The sequence below is a fragment of the Miscanthus floridulus genome, chromosome 5 (genome assembly GCF_019320115.1).
Source record: "Miscanthus floridulus cultivar M001 chromosome 5, ASM1932011v1, whole genome shotgun sequence".
In the NCBI taxonomy this organism is placed as follows: domain Eukaryota; kingdom Viridiplantae; phylum Streptophyta; class Magnoliopsida; order Poales; family Poaceae; genus Miscanthus; species Miscanthus floridulus.
Genome location: NC_089584.1, coordinates 102,115,207 through 102,128,519, shown reverse-complemented (window position 1 = coordinate 102,128,519; position 13,313 = coordinate 102,115,207). Strand labels below are relative to the sequence as shown.

The 13,313-nt window shown below is 46.8% G+C and overlaps 1 long non-coding RNA gene and 1 other non-coding gene across 2 annotated transcripts; both read right to left on the bottom strand.

The window, feature by feature from the left end:
- Positions 1-393: 393 nt before the first annotated feature.
- On the bottom strand, positions 394-530 carry LOC136455759 (small nucleolar RNA Z247). The gene has a single exon (XR_010759231.1). It is a non-coding gene; the product is annotated as a small nucleolar RNA Z247 (small nucleolar RNA).
- Positions 531-1,460: 930 nt separating this feature from the next.
- On the bottom strand, positions 1,461-2,603 carry LOC136452803 (uncharacterized). Its single transcript, XR_010758914.1, has 2 exons — positions 2,509-2,603; positions 1,461-2,159 (listed from the first exon to the last, which is right to left on the bottom strand). It is a non-coding gene; the product is annotated as an uncharacterized lncRNA (long non-coding RNA).
- Positions 2,604-13,313: the final 10,710 nt, after the last annotated feature.

Below are 13,313 nucleotides of genomic sequence, written 5' to 3'. Positions count from 1 at the left end.
ACCTTGTCGTTTCCATGGTACTTGTCCCTCACGGTGAGCTTCTCTAGCTCTCCCATGATGTGGTCGGTAGCACCAGTGTTGGTGTACCAGTTGGTGTCGATCCCATATGACACAGAGGAGGCAGATCGGGATTGCTCTGGTGGGCCGGTGAAGGAAGCATCAAAACGCTTGAAGTAGCGGAGTCCGGTGTGGCCCTCCTTGCCGCAGAGCTGGCAGATGGGTTTATCGTCGTTGTAGTTCTGCCGGGGGCGCCCGCTGTTGTTGTTGTTGCCACAGTTGCGGCCGCTCCCACGTCCTCGGCCACCACCGCCGCGGTTGAAACAGCCACGGCCTCCACGTGTAGCCGTGTTAGCAGATGAACCGAATCCACTGTGCAGGAGATCCATCCGCTGTTCCCAGCTCACTAGCTGGGTGTAGAGCTCGCCCAAAGATAGCGGCTCCGTGCGGGCCGTGACAACCAAGACAATTGGATTAAAATACATGTCAAGTCCAGCTAGTACATAGGAGATGATCTCTTCATCTTCAAGACGTTTGTCGGCGGCCACCATGCCGTTAGCAAGAGATTTCATCTTGTTGAAGTAGTCGGCGATTGTAGACGAGCCCTTCTACGCTGTGGCAAACGCCATGCGCGTGTTGATGATATGGCCCCGAGACTGGGAAGCCGTCATCTCTGAGATCACTTTCCATATCTCGGCCGATGTGGCGCAATTGGAGACTTGCACCTGGATCTCCTTGGAGATATTGGAGAGCATATAGTTAACGATCTGCTAGTCCTTCGCAACCCAAGTTTCATACTCAGGGTTGGGGATGAGCTCAGTAGGCTTGTCAGCCGCCTTGGGGATCTGCTTCGCCGGCACCACAATGTCGGGCTTGAGATAGTGCGCTATTTGCGCACCATGAAGAGCAGACAGCACATGGGCGCTCCATAGGGGAAAATTCCCTTTGCCCAGCTTCTCGGTGACGGGACAACCAATTAGAGAGAACGATTGTTGAAGCGTGGAAGAGGAAGACATCGAGAATATTATGGACTAACCTAACTCTGATTATCATGTGAAAATGGTTGGAACGTGATGCCCTCTCAGGTTCACGGCTTCGTGTTAATATAGCCAGGAAGAGCCCCTGGCGTGACGGTACAACTTGTATAACAAGAAGCTAACTACTTTGGTAACTCTATATTACATCACAAGATTACATCAATCAGGAGATACCTATCCTATCTAACCGAAGTCGTGATACTTGCCTTCACCCGCAATCCAAGTCTGAGCGCACAACCAATCCTCAGAAGATATCAATCAACCAGATATTGTGGTCATATGATCCTATTGGATATTCTTAACATCCAGACTCCAAAATGCAACAATAAATATCTTTCAAAAAAATGACTAAGATAAACTCGCAGTCAACGGCTGAATTACGACCTGATCAGTGACCAGTGCAGTAAATCATTATTGTCTCCACAGTACCAGGAAACAAATTATGGCATATGGTTGATCAGCTATAAAAGTAATTAAGCATAGAGCTTTCAGATGTCAGTCCTCAAACTGAGGCTTTAGACCCATCAAGAAGTGGCTGCACTTACACTCCTCGTGTTAATAGTTAAGAGTGGCATGAACATCAATCATAGGCTGCTGGCTGCCTACTAACAATAATATGATTTCACACAGAACACAATGGAAATATGGAAGCAAGTCCACGGCAGTCGCAAGCATTGCTACACTCCATGGCAGTCAGCAAGCATCGCCACTAAAAGGAGTTTCAGATTTTGTGGAGCTAGCAGGTAACAAAGTGAAACACAATTGTTTCTGTTGTTTTCATATGCTCTCCTCATGTTGAACCCCCTACAAAACAAAGTATTCACTGCAAGCCAAATCGGATGTAGAATTCTTTGTTGCTGCGAGGGATATCACAAAAAACAAGCCTGGTCATTGTCTGTGTTAGTGGTGCATATAAGTTTTGTAGACCCATATAAATTATGGATGACAAGGTACAGTCGCATGTGTACAGATGTGTAGAAAATATTACTTACTCTTAAAGATCGGCTAACCTTGATGGCAACTTCCGGTGAAGGTGATGCATAAGTATGCTTTGATCTTTTGGGGTTGTTGATATTTATCTCTAACTTGTCAACTTCGTCATCTTCTTTTACTTTCAAAGGAGAACTGCAAATAGCAAATACAGAAAGGATATATGACAATGTATGCACAGGAATATTTTTCTCGAACACATGTATGCACAGGAATCCAAAAGGATATCTTTCGATTTGCTGTGTATAAGAACCATATCACGTAATGTTACTTCAGTCATCAGTAAAAGTTACTAAAAATACTTGAATGCCGTCTTCAAAAAAAAAATACTTGAATGCCGATGGGTTCGACAATTCAAAGCCATAATGCAGTCTCAGTTAAACCTTGAAGATTTTCAGGGAAACAATATGCAGTCGATCTGCTGAGAGAAACAGCAAATCACAAGGGGCAAGGTGAACATAACAAATATAGTAGAAAAGGGTACCTGGACCGAACTTTCTCCCATGGCTGTTCATCAACAAATTCCTGCCATATCACGCACTCTCCACTACATTGTAGACACATTCGAATCCCCTGATACAATTTCATAGCATGAATTTGTAAGTTCACGAAATTTACATGTATAGGAATAGGATTATATTTTTCTCCTCCATGATGAGCCAACGTGACCGGCTCTGCCGCGCCACCGATCAGGGCACGGTGGTGACACGCCACGCATCATGGCACGGCAGTAACGCGCCACCGCCCAGGGTGCGACAGAGCCTAATATAGGCCCGCGGCCCAGTCCCGCCCTCCCTCTCTGTTTCAGTCGCCAGGGCACAGCAGCCGCCTCCGTGCCGCCCTGCCCCCGCCGGCGTGCCTCCCAGCCGGCACCGCCGCGCCATTGCCTCCCGGCTCTCCCACGGCCAGCCGCCGAATTTCCCTCCCTTGGCGTTCCCCTCCCTACCTTCCCCGAAGCTCCTCCTCGGCCTTGTCAAGGTAATGAAGCTCCTCCTCGGTCTCCACGGTCAAATGATTTGAATGAGTAGGTATTGTATGAAGGAAAATATGAGTTCGTTAGAACGTTAGATTGAAGGATTAGGATTAGGATTGCCAATATTAAGGTTAATTGGTTAGTTAGAATTACGATTACCATGTATATTGCTTGTTTGAACGACATTAGGCGTGGCCAGGCCGGCCCAGAGGCGACGCTTGGTGCACCCTAGCGTAGCTGTCGCCTCGTCCCATACTCCGATCTATTGTCGTTGTCCTTGGCCTTAGCCATGACGGCCGCGGTGGTCGGGGCGTGGCGCATGATGGGGAGCAGCCGCGGCGTGGAGAGCGCCTCGTAGGCGGTGGGCGCGAGCACGAGCTCATGGCGCGCCAGCGCGGGTCCAGCAGGCGCTTCGCGGCGCGGAGCGACGACGGGGATAGGGATGGCGAGCCCGAGGTGGCGGTGTCGAGCGCGTCCGACACGAAGGACAGCGCCTGCGCACGTGGCAGCCGGGTGCTGCTGCCCACCGCTGCCGTCCGCGGCCGTGTCCAGCGAGAGGAGGTGCCGCCGGAGGAGCAGGCTGGACGCTTCGGAGACCGGTGACGCGTGCTGCGGGAACGTGCGTCCGACATCGCAACATCGTGAGGGACCACGGCTTCGGCACCATGGGTGGGCACATGTACCTAGCGTTCGAGCTGGTAGAGCGAGGCAGCCTTGGGAAGGTGTTGTACGGTACGGGGCTACGGGCCCGGCCGTGGCTGCGAGTCTGTGACATATTCGACTAGCCTGTGCGGGCGTGTGTCATCGATGGGCCGGCGAATGCGCTAGCATACCTGCACCATGACTGCTCGCGGCCGAAGATCCACCGCGACGTGACTTGCTGCTGTAACCAGACAACGAGCCGTGGCTCGCGGACTTCGGCACGGTGAGGTTCCTCGATCTCGGCCGCTCTGACTGCACCAGCGTCGCCGGCTCACTGCCCCCTTCTCACAGCCGCGGCACCCCTGGGCCCGCACCTTCGCTTGCCAAGCCGCTCAGACGCAGCGCCCCCAGGCCCGCTGCCTCGCTCGATGGAGCCCTCGCCGCCGTGGTCGCGCTGACAAGCTGCTCAGACGGAATTTTTTTAAACACTATGTTTAAACTATTTTAAAATCTAACACTGTTTTTTTTTCAAAACTAACATTTTTTTGCCACGCCTATTGCTATGGCGCGGCCAAACAACACTAGCGCGCCATGCATGGCGGCATGACAGAGGGAGTGACATGGCACTGGCCCGGGCCTAACCGGCTAACGTGGCAGGTGCTTCCGCGCCACAGATCTTGGTGTGGCAGTGCCCGCATGGCGCGGCAAGCCCAGTTACAGACCCACGATGTGGTTTCATCTTTCCCCTCTCTCTCTCCATTATTTCCCTTTCATCCGTGCCCACCAGACGCCCGTCGTCGCCCCCTCCCTTGGCTTCTTCACCGTCGACCGTGCCTCCCTCCCTACCTCCCTCCCCATTCCCCTATTGATAGGGTGGGGGTCAGCCCCTTGGTCGCCCGTGCCGTCTCCCTTGGTGGCCATCCGTTCGGCCACCGCCGCCGCCGGCGAGGACGTCAGCGGCCCTCTCCGTCGTCGGGGCTATCACACCCAGTTTCATAAAACAAAACCGAATGCACATCACATGTATGCCAGGATCTGTTTATTCATACATGCGACAACAAAAGTGATACATTGCAGTGTTTAATACAAAAGCGATTACATATTACAAAAATGACCAGAGGGTCTAAACACAAAATTACATTAGAGTTCCAGCAGAGCAGGGTCTCCATCCCTTTAGGCAGCTGACCGAGGGTACACCAGCCTAGCATCGACACCGTCTTCACGAAATGCCATCTTCTAGAAACTCCATCTTCTAGTCCGAACCGTTGGGTGGGGTAGCAAAGGGGACAAAGAGAAGGGTGAGCACATCGAAATGTACTCCGCAAGTGTAGGAAAGTATGACATGCGAGCCAACACAAGGAAAGGCTAACAGGGTTTGACACAAGCACTTAAGCAACACACCTATTACCTTAAACCTTAAGCACCTATTTAACTAGGTGAGATCTTCCTTCACCTCGGAGAACCACTGTAACCAACACTCGAATCCCATCCGAGCACCACACCTGGATTCCATCCAAGCAAACCAACACTTGGATTCCATCCAAGCCTCCCAACTGAACCAGAGCCATCTAATCAAGAAGAAGTCCAGGCCGCTCTTGACCGTGAGCACGGCTGATATATCAGTTTTACACTCTGCAGAGGTTGCACACTTTCACCACGAGTCATGTTTCCCCATCATGCTTCACACTACCTAGGTGCTCAGCGAGGTCACACTACAAGGCCTTTACAAAGTCCCTCCAAGTCTATTTTACACCTTCACTAAGGTTTCTAACCACTAACAGTGGGTACCAACACCATTGCAGAAGCCCCCTCTTGTGCCACACAAACCGACCCGATGTAGCATAACTTGGAGGAAACTAATTACTTGGCCAAGGCCAAAGCCACAAAGCCCTCGAGGTTGCGCTGTTAAGCCGGGTTACTTGTCCATGAACTGGTCCTTAGAATCCAAGCAGGGACGAGCACAATCCATTCCACCAATTCCAACAATCCACCAGAAAACATTTACCCAAAATCTGGCACACACCTCCACCAAAACCAACCATCCTGCCGAATTTCTATTCACCATGTTGCTATAAACATTACCAACCCAAGTTGCATAAATCATTAATCAATTATTAAATGATAACCTTTCCAACCCAAGACTGCAAGCTAAGCAAGACAGCTACCCAACCAACCCAGGTTACAAGGATGATAACATCAAGTTCTAGTAAACCCTAACATAGGATTCAAATTATGACTCTGCATGCAACTAATGGTCTAACTACACTAACTCAAAGTAAAACAAATGTAGGAGCAAGATGGTCAAGGACACTTGCCTTAGGCTTAGAAACGCATAACAACTCAACTCTTGGTCTTCGGGGTCCACCGATGACTTCTCTTCCATCACGGCAAATCTTCGGGCGCATAGACATACAAGCAAACATACACAAATAAATAAAAGCAGTACACCAAACATGATAAACAACTTAATAAAATGTTACTTACGCGTAGGTCTTGTTTCTACGATCGTGTGAGCGCAAAAACCGTGGAAACGAAGATCGGACGGAAAAGATACGGACTCCGGACGATTTAAACAAGGGAGGGCTTTCCAGGTATTTCACTTGAAAAGCGCTGAAATAAATAAAATAATTAGTATTGGCGGGATTAAACAATGATAGAAATACGTATTGGAGAGATGAAACTGAAACAACGGAATTTGGATTAGATTTGAAGGAATAACGGATGAAAAAGGATGGAAAATAAATGAATCAGGGACTTATCTGTGAAACGAGAAAACTGCATTTGTATGTAGGTCCTTCCACCTCTGATTGAATCGCGCTACAGTAGTCACGGGTTACTGTTCACACGCGTACAGGGAAGACAGAGGAGAAGCTCGGCCAGAAAAAAAAAGGCAGGGGCTGAGGGGGCTACCGACCGGCCATGGGAGGAAGCAGTTGGCTTGGGAGACCTGGTGGCCAGCCATGGGGAACAGGCTGCCGGCCGTGGCGGCCAGTGACGGCCACGCAAGGCGCAGCGCTGGGCGGCATAGGGCATGAGGCCAAGGCCAGGACGGCCAAGGGGAAGGCTGTGGGGCGGCCGGGGGGGGGGGGGGGGGTAGCCGGCCAAGGATGGGCATGGCTGGCCGATAGCGGCCGTGGGCAGCCAAGGAACAGATAGCGGTGGCCAGAGAAGGAAAACAGGAGCCGACAATGGAGAACCTCGCCGGAGAAAAGAAAAAGAGATGGAAAAAGGTCAAACGGTGATGGATTCGTGAAAAGGAATATACCACGGCGTAGAGAACGAAGAGATCTACCTCTGGGTGGTGGTGGTTGTCGCTGGGCCACGACGGTTTGCCCGAAAAAGCTTGCCGGAAACCTAGCCTCTTCCGAAATTCGACGTCCGATCTAGGATGCTACGGGTGGCTGCTGCGGAAACGGGATGTACTTCTAGAACCCTTGCATCGAGAGGAACACTGGCAAGTATTTATAGGCAGGATTTGGGTCGGTGGAAAAATTAGGGTTTTGGGATTATTTTAATTTCATGAATTAAAATAATTCTAGAAAATCCAGAATTGCTTTTTAAGCCACGAAAAATAGCCCGGAGCTCAGAAAAATCCTCGGAAAAATCCTGGAGATAGATTAAAGGATGAGGAACTCAAATAAAGTTGTTTGAGCTCACGAAAAGATTGTTGCAAAGATCAAGGAAAACTATTAAGCCCAAGGAAAAAGGAATTTAATTCCAGAAAAGGTCAGAAAAATTCCCGGAGAGAAAGAAACGTCGCTCTATCATATTTCAAAACAATTTGCACTCATAAACACCAAATGCAACTGGCATGAATGCAACACCCTTCACATTATATTATAAAAGTTATTTAAAAATCAACATTTTTCACATTATAAATTGCAAAAACCCTAATTAAATCTTGAAAACTTTAGAAAATGATAAAAGCATTAATTTTATTCAGTGAAAACTGTTCACAACCCATAATGGAATTTTTGGGGTGTGGTAGGGGCTAACCCCTAGGAGCTCTCCCCCTTGTTGCTAAGGTATTCCCCCCTCCAAGATCCTCATTTTGGTGATTAATTTTTGAATCAATTGATTAGTGTTAGTAATTTGGTATAGTTAAGTAGTTAGGATTTAGGGTATGGTTAGGTAGTTAGCGTTTAGGTTTTTGTTAGTTAGGATTTTGGGTTTAGGGTTTGGTTAGTAATTTAGGGTTTAGGTTTTTCTTAGTTCGGATTAGAGGTCTAGGGTTTAGGATATTATTAGTTAGGACTTTGGGTTTAAAGATTGCTTAGGTAGTTAGGGTTTAGTTAGTTTCTAGTAGTAATGGTAGTTAGTATAGATACTAGTTTTTAAGTGTTGGTACTTAGTAGTGTGTGATACGACGATTTTGATGACTTGATGAAGTTTCCTCAAATGTTTTTGTAGATGGATTGTTGTGTCCAAGTTTTCTATGAAGGAAGTGTTAGAAAAGAAGATGGTATGTTTGAGGATATGGAGGAAGAATTATAATGGTTCGATGAACCTCTTAGCTTCAACGACCTTTGTGTCCGTTTGAATGCAAAGTTTGGCGGTAATTTCACATTGAAGGGGAGGTTTGATAGTGGGAAGACTAGGGCACACTATGTTCTGATGCACTTGCACGACTGTGCTCACTGGTCCCGCTACAATAGGGTGATCAAAGGTTCCAATGTGCCTATGGCTGAGGTGGTGGTGGAGAATAGGTACAAGATGTAGGGTGTCTAGGATGGGCTGTCTATTGACGGTGTTGGAGCCAATGAACAAGAATTGGGGGTCAAAAGGGAAGCAACTCAGGGTACACATGGATTTAGATGGTCAGTTGACATAGGAGCAGTTTCATTCAACTTCAGTAGGCTGTATAAGCAATGACATTGATGTGAATGAGTTTGAACAGGAAGACGAGGAGCAGGAGAAGGAGGATAGGATTGGTGATGTAGTTAGCAGTGATTCAGACGATTCGGATGATGAGCAAGGAGGTAGAGATGCTATGCCAACACTAGTTGATGCCATGCCAGTACTGGTTAATGCTATGCCAGCTTAGGATAGACTAGTCATAGATTTGCTAGAGGATGATACCCCATATGATTCATGGGGATAAATTAGCGAAGCACAACAGTACGTTCCACCACCACCTTACATAGCGACAGAGCTTATGCAACTAAGGTCAATGAATGTACCTTTCAGTGTTGTTCCGAACTATAGGGATGTGTAGGAAATCATCGTATGACCATGAGAATGAAATCCTTGGCAAGGGGATGATATTCAAATAAGAGGAAGTAAAATCATCAGTAGTTCATTGCATGTTACCTTACCTATCGTATATTGGGGCTCGTTGATGACAATAACAATATTTTGGTGTCTTCGTTACAATAGTCCATATCTGGATTCGTTAAGTATAATCTGAAGTATGAAAAGGCTTGGCATTCTAAGCAAATTGCCCTGGCGATTCATCGGGGTAGTTGGGAGAAAGCATACAACAAGGTTCCCTGAATATTATGTGCAATGCATTACTACAACACTAGCTTAAAATAGTTTGTAGACACCGGAGGGATGTATTTCGAGTACCCGTTGAGGCATGTCCTATATCATGTGTTCTAGTCATTCATGCAGATGGAACATGCATTCTAATTTTGTCAGCCATTTGTACTTGTTAATGGCACTTTCCTGACCAGAAAGTATAGGGGCACCTTGATGATGGCTGCTATAGTTGATCCGGAGGACCAGATAGTACCCATGGCTTTTGCTTTGGCAGAGGGAGAGAACAATGAATCATGGTCATGGTTAATGCGGCTTCTATGTATATAAGTGCTTGGCCCATCTCGCACTATATGTTTGATCTCGGACCATCACGCAGGGCTTCTTAATGATGTAGATGAACATATCGATGGGTTGCCACCTCTAGTGTATAGATGGTGCATGTGACACTTTGCCGCTAATTTATAGCAACATCAGAGGAAGAAGGAGGTTTGTGACAAGGTAAAGGCTCTATGTTGTGTATGTATAAAGCACCAGTTTAAGGAGACAAAGAGAGAACTAGACAAGATGCTAAACGAAGCTGGCAAGGCCTGGTTAGAGGTGGAGATGGAATGGAAGGCTAAGTGGGCATTAGCATATGATGAGGCTGGTTTCAGGTATGGCATCATGACCACCAACTCGTCAGAGTCTTTCAACCATGTATTCAAAGGAGATCGATCGTTGCCTATGTTTGGAATTGTTGAGTTCTCGTTTCAAAAGTGCAACGAATATTTTGTCAAGAGGCAGGAACTTACGTAGAGGAATATAGCTGAGCATGGGTGATTTGGAAAGGCTGAAACAGAACATTTGAAGGAGGCTGAGGAATTGGCCAAGCAACACACCACCGAGCCATATGGACCTCACCGGCATGTCTTTAGCATATGGGAGAAGGGTGGCACAAGCTTGGGTGGCGAATGTTATGGTGGATGGAACTATTGAGTTGATCTTGATAAAGTAGAGTGCAGTTGCAATGTCCCTCAGATCATGCATGCCCCTTGCTCTTACATGATCATGGCCTGTAGGGTCTGTGGATATGACTTCGAGGGTCTACCATATATGTCACCCTTGTATCTTTGTTCGAACACCCTTAGTATTTGGGAGAGGAGTTTCAAGACGTCCTTGACCCAACACAGTGGCCCTCTTATCATGGTTATGACTACGTGCCAAATCCAGACCTAATGAAGGTAGGGAAGGGTAGTAGAAAGAAGAAGTGACTCAAGGGGGACATGGATGCTATGAGAGGATACGATGAAGACATGTATAGAGGGGGAGACTTCAACAAGACCCATGGCAAGAATCTTTGCTCCATTTGCAAAGAACCTGGTCACAAGGCTAGCAGGCATAGAAGACGAGGGCAGCATGTCCAAACATAGAACTTGCTTTTTTCCTAGTGAAGTTGCTTGATATGCTTGTTAATGTTACTTTCAAAATGTACATGATCTTTCATATTTTGTCCATGTTGCATAGCATGTAGTTTTAATTTTGCAATGCTACTTAATGTTAATTTCAATATTGTATTATTCATAATGTTTGTTCTAACCCTTTGTTTATTAATTTGAACCAGGATAGCCCGGGCAATTAGCATCCGTTGTACCCCCCCTTCTTGAGGTGGCCTATGATGATGAACATCGATCTCACGTGTTGACCGATAGCGACGTAGAGGTGGTCTTGACTCCTTTGAGGCCACAGACGCACAACAGGGCACACTAGTGGGATGAGCATTACGCGTCGTACATATGGCGTGCCGGCATCTTCAAGCTTGTCCGGGTTGTGAACTATGGTCTTTCGACCCTTGACCCCACACTTCTCACTGTAGCTATAGACAGGTGTGAGTCCCTCTATTCTCCATAAACATTATTAAAATGAATTTGATGTAACTAACACTCGTTCTATTTTTGTAATGCAACCTCACAGATGGAGGCCTGAGACCCACACATTCCACCTACCTTGTGGCAAGATGACCATCACCATGTAGGATGTGAAGGCTATCTTTGGGCTTCGGCTGTGGGGACTTCCAGTGATAGGTAGAGTTAACAACGATCACTAGAGAGACTAGTGGCTCAGTTCTGTGGCTTTGCTCCACCAAACGACAAGGAAGCTAGAAAAAATAAGTAAGGAATTGAACCATATTTAATACTTACATTGGTTTTCTAAATCCATTGTGTCTCATTGTGTTTTGTGAATTTTAGGAAAACTTTCAGTGTTTCATTGTTGTGGAACACAGAGTGCTTCGAGAACTTGCACCCATAAGCTAATGATGCTGAGATCGAGAGGTTTGCTAGAGTATGGCACTGGCACTTCCTTGGCACTTTCCTATTCCCTGACGTGTCGAGCAACATCATTAGCTGGATTTTTCTTAATATACTACGCCAGCTGTGGGAGAACATAGCAACGTATAGCTGGGGCGGCGTGGTCCTGGCATGGACGTATCGACAGCTTTGTGTTGCCTGCCGTCGCACCTCGACGACCACGAGCCTAGGTGGTTGCTCCTACCTACTCTAGGTTTGGTGTTGGGAAAGATGGTCCATTGGGAGGCCCCTTCTTTATGGTTTGCCTATAAGTACTTTGGTTTAGTATGTACTTCGAAGCTGTTACATATGATGAAATTATGATTGGCTAATTCATTTTTACACTTGTCAATGTAGCAATGGAACGGTTAGGATACACTACATACTGCTTTGTACATCTGGCAAGAAGCAGAGTTAGTTCGAGGGAATCTATGGCGCAAGTACAGGGAGTACACAGACTGCCTTAACGTACTGACATAGCACAAGGTTATGCTCTCTTTGGTTACATATGTTTGTGCTCTTGTTGGATGTACACTATATCACAAGCTAATTCAATTATGAAATGTTCAGGTGACTTGGTGTCCTTGGGATGCTCTGAAGCTCTGAGACTATTGTAACACCTCTGGTGTTTTGACCTAGCACTAAAAATTGACATGTCATCATGTGCATTACAAAGCATTCATATAGTATAAAGTTTTGAATGCATTCACTAAATAAGGTTTATTTCGTAATGTTGTTATTTCATGTGATGTGATTCAAAATCCAAAATAAAGATCATGACTACTAGGGTCAAAATTCATGTGATCATGTGAGGTCATGTGTCATTTGACTCAAATAACCCTAATGGGCCATGTTACTGGTCAAAAATCAAAATTTAAGTAAAACGAGGACAAATCAAATTTGAATTCAAATTCAAATCATAAAAGTCCTTTTTGCCCCTTTTGACTAATTCAAAATCCATGTGGAATTTGGGGTTGAGGCAAAAAGCAAAGTTGGAGATTATTTTATATAGATCAACTTTGGTATTCAAAGTTTTTCAAGTTTACATATAAAATTTGGAGTAATTTTGAAATGATTCAAATGCTCAAATGCACCCCAAATTCAAATTTCAAAATGGAGGTAGAATTTGAAAATATTCCTAGAAGCAAAGTTGTAGAGTTTGAAAAATTGAACAACTTTCATTTTTGGAGATTTTCAACTTCTTTAGAAAAATTGAGAGTAATTTGAAAAATGGACTCAGTGGCAGTTCTGTAAATATTTCAAAAATCAACATCCACCTCTCTGCTTGCCGCCGGCGCCACGCGGATGTCGCCGCCAATCTGATTTCACCGCTTTCACGCACAGTGACACGCTAATACCTCCGTGGTGAGTTCGCCCATGTGCTGTCAACACCGCACGCCCTCCTTCTTGCTATAAATAGGAGCACGCCGTCGTCATTTCAGAGTTTTCCCGTCGACTGCTCGCCGCCGGTGTCCTGCCCGCACTCGCGCAATTCGTCCTCGCCATAGTATCTAGGGCCAATTGCTTTGGCCAGAAGCTCTGCCTCGCCCTGCCGCTCATTCCCGACCTGCTCGCCTCGCCTCTAGACGGTCAGCACCGCCGCGCGACTTCGTCTTCTTCAGAGCCGGCCGAAGCTCCGCCATCCTTGGTCTCACCGTGGTCCCATCGATCCAGTACATCTTCGTCTTCACCGAGTCTACCTACGTGATCGTGGTGAGCTCCTGAACGTGAAGATCATTTCGCTTTGGTCCCTACAGCAACGTCACCGTGGCTACGCCGTACACCGTCGTGCCTAGGCCGCCACGCCGAGCATGGAGGTGTCTCCGGTGCACCTTCTTCCTTTCTGATAGCTGAGATCGGTTCGGGGGA